We start from the raw sequence: 12,612 nt of genomic DNA on the forward strand, positions 1-12,612 counted from the left end.
TTTTTGGATTGCATTTCCTTAGGATTCTTCCAATGAATAATACATGCCAGACTGTATCACATTAAGCGTCATAATTTGTTCTTGAAATGGTAAAATAATATTACTTTCAGTTGTTAATCATGTTCACACTCACCCCATACAGCCTGTCTAACAGCCAAAAATAGTCAGAGAGTAAATACAACAAAAATATATTCTGCAGCTGAGTGGCACAATGATTGCAGCCTTCTCATACTAGAAAAAAAAAATGTTATGTACCTGAATGCCCCCTGGGTATCAGAGCAGATGCAGCAGGAAAACTCACAGAAAAAAAAAAAACTCAACTTAAATACGTTCTTTGTGTTGATGGGGTGAGTGGCTGTAGGGCCAAAAGCATTAGTGGGCAATGTCTGGGTCACTGGCTACCTGTTCCAGCCCATCCCTACCCCAGTCATCCTAGCTATGTTAGATTTGCCCACACACCGTCAGGTGGCTTGCGGAGTATGGATGTAGATGTAGATAATGTGGAGCTCTATCTGGAGGGCCTTTATTTCACTAGTTACTCACAGGATGAATATGTAGAGTTTCACCTCTTCTTTTCTAGCTCCTAAAGGAATGGGTGTGCCACTAGACCCCAGAGAAAATCAGTTTAAAGCCATTTCACCACAGCATGAATTTTTAGCTGAGTCTGCTGCCTGAACAGAAACCATGGACTATCATATCTAGCTTTAGGAAATATCCAGCCTCAAAAGTAGGTTAATTCTGATGCAGGATCATCACCTTCACAGTAAGGGAAAGAGAAAGAAGTAAAACGATAAAATGGCTAGCATAATACAGTGAATCATAAATGAGTTCTTGAGTCATATGGAGAAACTGAATCACTTAATGTGGCCAATTTCATCAATATTTAAAATTTCTTATGAGAGTGGTTGTCCTTTTCTATGTTTTATATGAGTGACCATATTTATATGTTTTACAAGAATTTTAACCAAAAAGTGTTTTAAAATAAGGAAAGAAAAAATTATTTTTTGTAAGATTCATATTCCTTTCTCTCTCTCTCTCTCTCTCTCTCTCTCTCTCTCTCTCTCTCTCTCTCTCTCTCTCTCTCTAACACCGAACTCCCCCACACAGACATCCATCCCAATCATCTGCCCCACCCCACCTCCTATCTGTTAAGCTGTCAGCACTGTGAATTTACACAGAATCTTCTACAGTACAGTCCTGGTAAATTCTTAATGTGGTAACTAATTTTGCATCATTATAAATCTTTCATCTATATAATGTTCTGCTAGGGTATAATTGATAGGATGTAAGAACCATGGGTGCTGCTTATGTTCCTTCTGCTAATTTTCAATTATACTCATTGTTGGTTAATATATGCAACACCACATTTCAAAGCAATGTGGTAAATGCTTGATCTGGAAAGCTAAGGTAGTCAATGGAAAGACAGAGCAAAGAAAAGCAATCATCTTTATGCATGTTTGTGTAATATTCTGCAACTCTTCACATATAGTTTGCAATTATAGATGAAACAAACATCCACAGCTTTTCATCTTTCTTTATACCCACAAGCTATCAAGATTAAAGAGGATGTTTTGAATTTGGAGGCAATACAATGAGTTAAAAGTAATTTTCTTCAGGGAATGTATTTTGTTGCATTTCTCTGTTCACCTGCCGGACACTGCCTTTCCTGTCAATACCTTTACAGTCAAGATAGAAATAGCAATTTGAATGTAACGGGAAAGCACTCACCCAGCGCTGAGTAACGGGAAAGCACTCACCCAGTGCTGAGTCACATGGGTATCTTTATTTTGTGTGCATGTGCACGTGCGAGAGAGAGAGAGAGAGAGAGAGAGAGAGAGAGAGAGAGAGAGAGAGAGAGAGAGAGAGAGAGAGAGGGGGGGGGGGGAAGAGGGGCAGAGTGAGAGAGGAAATTAGTTCTTATGAGCAGTGCTCAGTACATTTAGTCATTGACAGTGTTTTTATTTAGTACCACCTCTGTGTACTTGCAGGCAATTCAGTCCTTACAGGTTGCCATGTCATCCTCTGCCAGTGATGCTCTTTGGGAGCAGTAAAGAGGCTATGAGGTCAGCATACAGTCCACCCAGCCATTGCTGGTTGCCCAGATCAATAGAGCCACAGTTTCTTACTCAGGTCACTTCCTAACTGGAATCAGCATCATAAACACCTCATTCAAGTACTTCTATCAAGGAAAACTCCCTAGAAGTACTGTTATCTGAATCTAGGTCCTCAGCATGGCAGTTTGACATTCTGACCATTAAACTACGGAGCAGACTTTTTAGTTGGTAATGAAACTGTAAGTAAGACTTATTGCTGTTTACACAAGCACAATTGCAAAAAATGTACCCTGAGAAGAAATGGAAAGAAAGCCCATAAATACATACTAATGAATAGTTGGGAGTATCCCAACACCCCACCCAGATCTTCACATGACTCTGCAGCTGTTAGCATCTATAAAGAGACCATCTTGTGCTGAACAAATATGGATTGGCTACTCAACAATCCATACAAAAACTGTTGTAAAAGCAACCAGAATGGTCATGGGGTTGCTGTGAATGAAAGCACAGTGGGACTGAACAGAGCAGCCCACGGATGAACGGGAAAGGTAGGACACCCACAACAAGAGACAACTGAGCAAGACAGCAAGAACAACAACAAGGAATAGGCAATGAGGTCACAAGCAGAAACCTCATGAAATCAACAACGTCTACTCATACATGGAAGTAAGCAAAGCAAACATGATGTCTGTAAGCAAGATATCGAGAGACTCATGCAAATATCAGACTGCTTCGGTGAGTGAGAGGTAGCCACTTAAATGCATGATAAGGTACATTGCTATTGGCCACTGGGACCACGTGCTCCACAGTGGCAGCCTCACATTATATGTGGGCCAGGAACACACACAGCTATGGTTTACAGCACGACAGCTGCAGAGACCTCTAGTGGTAATCAAAGTCCATGCCATCTGGTGCGCTTTCGAAACCCATGGCACTCGGCTCCATATCGCTCCCCTGAAATTGCACATAGGGGTGGAAATGTCCCGAACGGTGCCAGGGTGGTCGGGAGATGGGAGAAGACCCGGCCTCGTCAACTGCTGTTGGTGGGGAGGAAGGGACATCCAAGGTGTCCATGACGGCCGACGCAGAGGCCAGGGTAGTGGAGGGAGCCGCTGATCCACCAGAGAACAGGGAGTGCTGGTGACAGGATTGCAGGGAGTGACCAACTGGGGGCAGTGGTGGCAAGTCGAGCATCATGTCTGTACCTGAAGGAGGTAGCGGAGGAGGAGGCAGCAGCGGGAGTCCTGCAGGGGTATGCTGGTGGAGCTGGTTATGATGGCAGTGTTCCAACCCTTTTGACATCTGCACTGATGTCACACACTGCCTATGGTCTGAGATGACTGTGGTGGGTGTCCAACCTGCCTTGCTCCCATACACACGGGCCCACATTGCCGCACTGGGGGTGTAATGCCGAGAGGGTCAGGAATGGGGGCATGAGGGGGATGGCATCACCAAATGGAGCTGGGTCCGTGGCTGTCGCCCATGGAAGAACTCCACCAGACTTTGTCAATCAATTGGCTTGGTGCGATAGTTGCTTAATAACAGGGTGAGGGCCAATTTGGTTGTTCACCAACTTCTGTTTAGATGTGCGGACAAGTCTCTCCACTGCACCATTGGAGGGAGGGTGAAAAGGTGGGCTACAGACATGTTGGATACCATTGGCCTGGCAGAAGTTGTGAAAGGAGGATGACATGAATTGGGGGCCATTATTGGAGACCAATGTGTGAGGCAGGCCCTCAATGGCGAGAATCTGGACCAGGGCCATGAGCGTGGCCTCTGTGGTGGTGGATGCCATGCGGACGACATTTGGTTATTTGGAGTAATCTCATGGACTCCAAAAATGGGCCTGCAAAGTTGAGATGGTGAGGCACAGGCCAGGGTGCGAACAACTGAGTGGCCCTTGCCAGATGAAGCACACACACACAGTGCATCCACGGACTAAGCGGACAATATTACCATTGATGCTAGGTCAATACACGTGCCAGCAAGCCAAAACTTTCATGCAGGACATACCCCAGTGCCCGTGGTGTAACAAACTGAGCACCTTATGCCACAGATCCGGAGGGATGACCACCCAATGGTCATCCGACTCTGTGGCCAATAGAAGGACTTCATTGACCACAGAGAACCTGTAGGACAGGTGGTGCCAGGAGCTGAAGTCTGTCCAGGGCCACCCGTGGACCACATAGCGGAGAACCTGCTGCAAGATAGGGTCTCAGTGTGTAGCCATGGCAATGTGAGCAGCTATAAGAGGCAGACCATCCAGCACATCCTGGTGGGCGGAATCAGTGTGAAAGCACAGGTCCTCCTGTTGGTAAAATGCAAGATCGGGACCTGCTGAGAGACATGACAAAGCGACCATTTTAGCATGGTGGGCGGTGGGCCTGTACCGGATAGTGTAAGTGTAATTATGTAAAAATAACACCCAGTGCTGGAGACATTGAGTTGTCCACTCTGGAAGGTGAGAGTGTGGTCTGAAAAGCATAACTAAGGGTTTATGGTCCGTCAGGAGGGTGAACTTTGCTCCAAAGAGATAGATGTGAAATTTTTGGACAGTGAACACTACCTCCAGGGCCTCCTTTTCAATATGAGAGTAGATCTGTTGTGCTGGGCTTAACGTCTTACATGCATAATCCATAGGCTGTTCTGAGCCATTGGCATTCCGATGTGCGAGGACGGCCCCAATGCTGTATGCCGATGCATTAGCTGTTACAACCAAGGTGCAGTCCCGAGAGAAGGGAGTAAGGCAAGGGGCAGACTTCAGCATTGCCTTCAAACAGAGAAAAGCCTGGTCACAGGCAGAGTCCAAACAAAAGGTACACCTTTGTGAAACAAGTGATTGAGGGGTTGAGCAACAGAGGCAGTCTGGGGTAAGAACTTTAAGTAATAAGTAACCTTGCCCAAAAACACCTGGAGTTCAAATAAAACCTTGGGATGAGCAAGGGCCTCAATGGCAGTGATATTGCAACCCGAAGGGTGAATGTCATTTTTGCTAAGCCAGTGGCCTAAGTATTCCACTTCCAGTTGTAAAAAAAAAAAAACCACTTGTCCAGCCGACAGCATAAACCTGCAGATTGTAGAGCAAAGGTGCTGAGGTTTTGCATATTTTCCTGTCATCCAGATAATTCATGTAGTTGGGGACAGGTTGTGTAAGCTGCTCCAGGAACTGCTGGAAAATGGCCGGTGCCGAAGAGACACCAAATGGAGGGCACTTGTATAATCCGAAAGGCATGTTGATAACCATGCTGTCCTGGTAATCAGTATCCAAGGGTAACTGGTGGTATACCTCAGCCAGGTTGATCTTTGAAAAGCACTCTCCCCCTGCAAGCTTGGAAAGGTCTCCCTGTCGGGGAATGGTGTAAGTGTCTATGAGGGATTGAGCATTGACAGTAGTGTCAAAGTCCCCACACAGCCAAAGGGACCCATTGGTTTTTCGTATGACCCCCAATGGCGTCACCCAGACATTGTATGTCACAGGCTCCAGAATGCCAGCAGCCTGGAGCTGATCAAGTTCCTGTTTGACTGCTGGCTGTAAGGCCACCAGAATGGGTCGGGCCCAGAAAAAACGAGGCTGCACATCCGGTCGAAGTGTGATGTGCTCCTGAAAATCTGAAACACATCAGAGATCTGTGGCAAATGACATCACAAAAGTGGAGCACAGATCGTCCAAGTTCTGAAAAGGAACACCCATGGAAATGACCTGAACTTCATCAGAAATTGAAAAGCCAAACAGTTGAACGCATCCAGGCCAAAAGTATTTGAAGTCTACCGATGGTCAACAACAGATAGGGTAAGGAGCCGGGGAAACTTTTGTACATCGCCTGGATAACAAACTGCCCATGAAGGGAAATGGAACCGTCTCCGTAGGTGGCCAAATCCCAAGAGGGAGGCGACAACTCAGGAGAGCCCAGGCGGCATATGTCACCATATTAATCAGGGAGACGGTGGCCCCTGAAAACATCCTCAGTGAAAAGGCATAGTGTGATGTCATAAGCATGTGACTGCATGTGAGATCACTCTCTAAGTTTTCATATATTTTTAGGTTTCAGATACAGGTCTTGTGTTGTGACCTGATATTTGTGAGTGTTTCGTATCGAGCAACTTAACCTCTTACCTGTGTTTACATTCCGCACTGACCAGTTGCAGCTGTAGCAGCGCATCGAAAGCTAAGTACTAAAAAATTGTTTGTGTATAGTGGTTTATTTAGGAACTTTAGTTGTCTTCAACCAGTGTTATTGGTGTTTTCTGGTGAAATAATTGCAGAAGAAATTTTTGGGAACTGTTTTCAGTTTTGTTACTGTGTCATGAGATGTTTGTTTTTCTTTCCATGTTAGTCTTTTGTTATATTCTCATTTGCTGTCGATTAATACTGTTAATAATAGTAGTTTCTTCCCTTGTAGAGTAAGTTTGTGATTGTTGTTGTCAGTTTTTTAACATCTTCTTTTGTACTAGTGGAACTTAGATAAAGTAGTTTTCTTGTTTCAATAACTGCAAAATTTTACCACGAGTGAGAAGTGTGGGTTTTGCCGTACGTTTGTGAGTAGTGGATTGCGGTGTGAGACTTGTTCTAAGTATTTTCACTGGGGGGAATGCAGTGGGGAAGCCAGTGGGCATTCTGATGAGATCATCTCCTGGAATTGCAGGTTATGTAGCAAGAGTAAGTTGATAGAGGAGCAGGAGCGTAAGATCTGTTCCCTTCAGGTGTAGTTGGAAAACGCACAGGAGGAGCTAGATAGGATGAGGAGGGAGATGGGGGTTGGGGAATGGGAGCTGGCTGTTGGCAAGAGATCTGCTAGGAGAAAGAGATTTCAGATAGTTTTAGTATTAGTATTAGTGTTTGCAATAAATATGACCAACTGTCAGAGTCTAGTGGAGAGGAATCTCTAGTAGCTGTAGATGTAGAAAGTTATGGTGGCTAGGACAGTTGCAAAGTCTAAGAGAAAGAAGGTTCTGCTGTTAGGTAGTTCTCATGGTAGAGGTGTAGGCCAGCAGTTGCAGGAAGTGCTGGGGAGTGAGTACCAGGTCACCAGCATTGTGAAGCCTAATGCAGGATTGACTCAGGCGACTGTTAACGTAGGAGGGTTATGTAGGGATTTTTCTAAAGAGGATCAGGTAGTGATTGTGGGTCGGCTGGTAATAGTATTGATAGGGATTGGGAGTATGACATAGAAGGTGACCTGGAAAAGATAGCCACTCAGACTGGCAACATGAATGTGCATTTCATGGAACTGTTTCAGCGTCACGATTTGCCTCATCTTAATACAGCTGTCAAGTGTAATAACATGAGACTTGGGGGTGCGCTGATGACAGAAGGCATTCGTCACATTTCAGTGGTGTTGGTGGAGTCTATCTGCAGGACAGGTTTCACTAGACATGGCCTGCACCTCAACAGGTATGGAAAGGGAGGTTGGCAAAGCTTATAGGTGACAGCATCGGTGAGGGGGGGGGGGGGGGGGAGGGGGGTGGTAGGAGGTAGGAGGTAGGATCACTCATGGGAAAATTCCTGTACTAGTGGGTGTTAGAGCTGCACCTTTTTTACATTGTAGTCAGCTGACAGGTATTTTTGCTTAAGGGAAGACTCTCTAACAAAGAAACCACTCTTGACAAAGCTTAGGTATCCGAGTAATGAGTGAATTAGTATATTTCATCAAAATATACACGGTATTAGAGATAAAGTTAGTGAACTGCTTATAGATGTTGACTCTGAAATTATTGGTATATCTGAACACTTCTTAAATAAAGAGATAATTCAGAGACTTCCTAAACCAGTATACAGGTTGGCTGGCAGCTTTTCTAGGAGCTCTTTGCGGTGTGGGGGAGTAGCCATGTGTGTGAAAAACGGTATCCCATTTGAGTCAATTGATGTTTCAAAGTACTGCACTGAAAATGTGTTTGAATGTTGTGAAGGTGTGGTTAACTTTAGTGGAGTTAAACTTCTAACTGTTGTTATTTATAGATCCCCAGACTCCGATTTCACAACATTTTTGCTAAAGCTAGAGGAGGTTCTTGGTTCACTTTATAGGAAATACAAAAAGTTAATTATATGTGGTGACTTCAATATTAATTGTATAAGTGATTGTGCAAGGAAAAGGATGCTAGTTGACCTCCTCAACTCATATAATCTTATGCAAACCGTATTCTTTCCATCGAGAGTGCAAGGGAACAGTAGAACAACCATAGACAAAATTTTTGTTCATTCCTCATTACTAGCAGGGCATTCTGTTACCAAAAAAGTTAATGGCCTTTCAGATCATGATGCACAAGTTTTAATTCCAAAAGATTTTTGCGCTGCAACACACATTAAATATAGTTACCAACTTTTTAGGAAAGCTGATCCAGTGGCTGTAGAGACCTTTGTAAACCTTATCAAGGAACAAGAGTGGCAAGATGTTTATAGTGCTGATACAGTAGATGATAAATATAATGATTTTCTCAAGACTTACGTCATGCTCTTTGAATGTTGCTTTCCATTAGAACATTCAAAACAGGGTACTAGCACAAACAGGCAGCCTGGGTGGCTGACTAGAGGGATAAGAATATCTTGTAGAACAAAGTGGCAGTTATATCAAAACGTTAGAAACAGTCGAAATCTAAATGCAGCAGCCCATTACAAACAGTATTGTAAGGTGCTTAAAAATGTTATTAGAAAGGCAAAAAGTATGTGGTATGCAGATAGAATAGCTAAGTCTCAGGATAAAATTAAAACCATATGGTCAGTCGTAAAGGAAGTGGCTGGTCTGCAGAGACAGGTGGAGGATATAGAATCAGTGCGTAGTGGGAATGTCCATGTTACTGATAAGTCACATATATGTACAGTCTGTAATAATCACTTTCTGAATATGGCAGGTGAACTAAATAGAAACCTAGTCTCAAGAGGGAATCATATAGCACTCGTAGAAAAAGTGTTCTGAGACTGTTACCTGAAACGCTTCTCCATGATATTGACAAGAGGGAGATTGAATTAATAATTAAATCACTAAAGACAAAGTACTCTCATGGATATGATGGGGTATCTAGCAGAATACTGAAGTATTATTCTATGTATGTTAGCCCAGTACTTAGCCATATCTGTATTTTTTCCTTTAGGAGTGGTCGCTTTCCTGACCGATTAAAGTACTCGGTAGTGAAGCCACTTTATAAAAAGGGAGACAGGGATAATGTTGACAGTTATAGACCTATTTCTATGCCATCAGTGTTTGCTAAAGTTATCGAGAAGATTGTATATACAAGGTTACTGGAGCACTTAAATTCAAATAATTTGCTGTCAGATGTACAATTTGGTTTTAGAAATGGTTTAACAACTGAAAATGCTATATTCTCTTTTCTCTGTGAGGTTTTGGATAGATTAAATAAAAGTTTGCGAAAACTATCTGTTTTCTTTGATTTAACGAAGGCTTTTGACTGTGTTGACCACAAGATATTACTGCAGAAGTTAGACCATTATGGAGTAAGGGGAGTAGCTTGAAATTGGTTCTCCTCTTGCTTTAAGAACAGAAAGCAGAAGGTAATTCTCCACAATATTGAGAGTGGTGGTGATGTTCAGTCCCAATGGGGCACTGTTAAGTGGGGCGTTCCCCAAGGGTCGGTGATGGGGCCACTGCTGTTTCTTAGTTATATAAATGATATGCCTTCTAGTATTAAGGAAATTCAAAAATATTTCAGTTTGCTGATGACACCAGCTTGGTAGTGAAGGATCTTGTTTGTAATATTGAAACAATCAAATAATATAGTTCATGAAATAAGTTTGTGGCCTGTGGAAAATAATTTGATGCTAAATCACAGTAAGACTCAGTTTTTACAGTTTCTAACTCCCAATCCAACAACAACTGATATTCTGATCAGACAGAATGGGCATATGATAAGTGAGATGGAACAGTTCAAGTTCCTAGGCGTTCAGATAGATAGTAAGGTGTTCTGGAGAGCCTATGTTCAGGATCTTGTTCAGAAACTAAATGCTACTTTATTTACCATTAGAACAGTATCTGAAATAAGTGACAGTTCAACACAAAAAGTAGTCTACTTTGCATATTTTCCTTCGCTTATGTCATATGGTATTATTTTTTGGGGTAATTCTTCTGATTCCAAAAGGGTATTTTTGGCTCAAAAACGGGCTGTTCGGGCTATATGTGGTGTAAGTTCGAGAACCTCTTGTCGACCCCTATTCAATAGTCTGGGAATTCTGACATTTCCCTCACAGTATATATTTTCTTTAATGTCATTTGTTGTTAGCAATATTAGCTTATTTCCAAGAGTTAGCAGCTTTCACTCAGTTAATACTAGGCAGAAATCAAATCTGCACATGGAATGCACTTCCTTGACTCTTGTGCAGAAAGGAGTGCACTATTCTGCTGCATCCATTTTCAATAAGCTACCACAAGAACTCAAAAATCTTAGCAGTAGCCCAAACACTTTTAAGTCCAAACTGAAGAGTTTCCTCATGGCTCACTCCTTCTATTCTGTCGAGGAGCTCCTGGAAGAGCTGAAAAATTAAGCAAATTCCAGTGTTACATTGTTGATTTTCCTTATTTAAACTTACGACTTGTCACCTGAATACGTTTCTTGTATTTCATTTTATCTGTTTATACTATCGTGTTATAATTTCATGTATTGACTCGTTCCATGACCATGGAGACTTCTCCTTAATTTGGTCCCATGGAACAATAAATAAATAAATAAAAATTTTAAAAAACTTCCATGCTGATGGGTCATCCAGTGGGAGGACCGATTGCAGAGCATATACGGTATCTTGAGGCCCAGGAGGGGCAGGGCTGGAGAGAGTCAAGCAACCTCAACAAACTGATCGGATGTGGCCCTCCTTGTCACACAGCATGCACGTTTCCCAGTGGTGGGGACAATCAGCTTGAGAGTGCAGGGTAAAGCACTGTGGGCAAGATGGAAGTGGGCCGCACGACTGGTGACTAGGGGCGATCGGAGGCATTGATGCCATAGAGACGTTGCACAAAGAGGAGTCCTGATGACACTGGCCACTCTTGGCCAGGCCATGTTGACATCGTGAGGGGGGTACCCGCCAAGACACATCAATTGCCGCCACTTGTGGCCATGCCATGAGAAATTTGTTAGCCACATGAGCAATTTCAAATGAGTTGGCAATGCTCAGAATCTCGTCCAAGGAAGGGTTATCGAGTTTCAACACCACAGTGCAGACCTCAGGATGAGGACCTAGCTGAACCACCACAACCCTAAATCAGGGAGTCTGTGTACGAAGCCTTATACTGCTGATTGGTGCATGTAAAATCGCATCAACAGCTGAGACCCTGCAAGTCCTTGACACAGGAACACTATGACTGACCAGGCTGTTTATGGTACTGGTGTAACTCCAACCAAGAGGCGACCACTTGGTAATGTTCTGAATAATAGTTTGTCAGCAAAAGCGCATCTCCTGGAAACAGAGAGCCACAGGATCAGACAATGGTGCCAACTTGCGGAGAAGAAAGAATGTGTCCGGGGAGACCCAAGACAAAAACAACGACCACTACAAGGAGTCATCCATAACTTGAAAAGCTGTGAAATGTTGTTTCAGCCGATGTATGTATGTTTCCCAGTCTTCGTTAACATCATTAAATGGGGGGGAAACTGTGGACATGGGAAAGCATCAGACACCTGAGGACTCGGAAGCTGTTGTGGTAGTGTGTTCCTTGCATCAACTTTGTCCATTAACAACTGCAGTGACTGCTGTAAGATGTCTAACTGGAGCTACTGCTGGTGCATGAACTGCTACTGTTGCTCCAGAAGACAGACAAACTTCGCCTCCATGCTAACAACTACCACCATTTACCTCATCACCAAAATGTTGTAACTGTGACCGGAATGGTCACGGGGTTACCGTGAACAAAACTGTGGTGGGACTGAATGGAACAGCCCGTGGACAAATGAGATGGACAAACAGGAAAGGAAGGACACGCATGATGCCAGATGACTGAGCAAGACACCAACATCAACAAAAAGCAATAAGTAACGGGGTGACAAGTGAAAACCTCATGAAATCAACAACGTCCACTCGTACACGCAAATAAGTACGATGTCTGTAAGTGAGATATCGAGAGACTCACATGAATATCAGACTGCTTCACTGAGTGAGAGGCAGACACTTAAATACACAATAAGGTATGTTGCTATTGGCCCCTGGGATCACATGCTTCACAGTGGTGCCCTCACATTATACACGGGCCAGGAGCGCATGCATCCACTGCTTATGGCGCGATGGCTGCAGAGACCTCTAGTGGTAATTGAAGTCCATACCATCTGGTGCGGATTTGAAACACACGGTGCTCGGTACCAGAAAAACTGTGTGGTGAGTAAATTCCCACAGCTTGAATGGAACACAAAGACTGACTGCTAAACAACACTGTGGCTGAGAGGCTTGATGGCTTGGCTGAAATGTGATCAGCATGCAAACATGTCACCTTCAGCTAAGAGTTACAAATACAAATCTGTGGACTCAGACAGGCTAGTGGACCATAAAGTGTTTGTTGTCAGAGGTGCTACTGTTGTGTGAGTTCCTGTGGTATCAAATTTGTGGCCTGAGCAAAAGAATTGA

The 12,612-nt window shown here is 43.6% G+C and overlaps 1 protein-coding gene across 2 annotated transcripts in view; it reads left to right on the forward strand.

Annotated features, from left to right (window-relative positions):
* LOC126267290 (aldehyde dehydrogenase 1A1-like) overlaps positions 1-12,612 on the forward strand; it is a 101,032-nt gene that overhangs the window by 17,364 nt on the left and 71,056 nt on the right. The gene's annotated exons all lie outside the window — the stretch shown is intronic.

The sequence above is a fragment of the Schistocerca gregaria genome, chromosome 4 (assembly GCF_023897955.1).
Source record: "Schistocerca gregaria isolate iqSchGreg1 chromosome 4, iqSchGreg1.2, whole genome shotgun sequence".
In the NCBI taxonomy this organism is placed as follows: domain Eukaryota; kingdom Metazoa; phylum Arthropoda; class Insecta; order Orthoptera; family Acrididae; genus Schistocerca; species Schistocerca gregaria.